This window comes from Trachypithecus francoisi, unplaced genomic scaffold, assembly GCF_009764315.1.
Source record: "Trachypithecus francoisi isolate TF-2019V2 unplaced genomic scaffold, Tfra_2.0 Lachesis_group17, whole genome shotgun sequence".
Lineage (NCBI taxonomy): Eukaryota > Metazoa > Chordata > Mammalia > Primates > Cercopithecidae > Trachypithecus > Trachypithecus francoisi.
This window is the reverse complement of record NW_022681462.1, coordinates 65022927-65023796: the sequence shown is the minus strand read 5'-3', so window position 1 is coordinate 65023796 and position 870 is coordinate 65022927. Positions and strand designations below refer to the sequence as shown.

At 67.9% G+C, this 870-nt stretch overlaps 1 non-coding gene across 1 annotated transcript; it reads left to right on the top strand.

Annotated features, from left to right (window-relative positions):
• Positions 1-471: 471 nt before the first annotated feature.
• On the top strand, positions 472-564 carry TRNAI-UAU. The gene is given in 2 exon segments: positions 472-509; positions 529-564. It is a non-coding gene; the product is annotated as a tRNA-Ile (tRNA).
• Positions 565-870: the final 306 nt, after the last annotated feature.

Sequence of the window (870 nt, the reverse complement as noted above, 5' to 3'; positions counted from 1 at the left end):
CCGCGGGGAGTCGGGTCGGGCCTCCCCGGGGCGCGGGAGCAAGGCCGCCCGGCTCATCCCCAGCCCCACCCCCGGCCCGCGTCACCACCGCGGCGAGGACCGCCTGCCGCTCCCCGGGCCTGGGCCCTGCCCCTCGCGGGCCAGCTCCGGGACGCGAAGCCCATAGAGGGGGTTTTCCGGCCGCAGGCGCTGGGGCCGCTCCTCCTACGGCGAGGCCCGGGGCTGCGCGCTGCGCTCTTTGCAGGGCCCCCGTGGCCCTCCCGTCACGGCCAGGCTAGGCGGCCCCTCCATTCCCGAGGGCGACACTCGCAGGCTTCCCCTGCTTGCTCCGCCGGGAAACAGCCGAGAGCTCGGCGCGAAGTCGCAGTAGGCGCGGGCCTTGGCTCGCGCCGCGAACGCGCATGCTCCGCCGAGGCCCGCCGCGGGCGCCAGTGCGCCCTGATAGAGCCATCGCGAGGCGCATTCAGCGGAGCTCCAGTGGCGCAATCGGTTAGCGCGCGGTACTTATACAGCAGTACATGCAGAGCAATGCCGAGGTTGTGAGTTCGAGCCTCACCTGGAGCACGACCCTTTTGGATGTCTGCAACCCCTTTTGTGAATCTCCTTGCCAGAAGGAAGGAGTTAGTCTCTCTTTAGACTTCGCTCTTGTCTCTAATTGCTGTGTCGCACGTCCCCATTGGCCGCAAGCAGGAAGCAGCTCGCAGTGGACTCTCAGTGCCCGTTTTCCGAGCTACTTGTTGCCACCGCGCGACATCCAGACGCTCGAACCCGGACATCCACCCACTGCGTCCTTCTAGTGCTCTTCTTAGGCGGGTCGTGCAACTGCACTTAGTCTCGGACCACGGGAGGGCGGATGGAGGTGGCGAGACG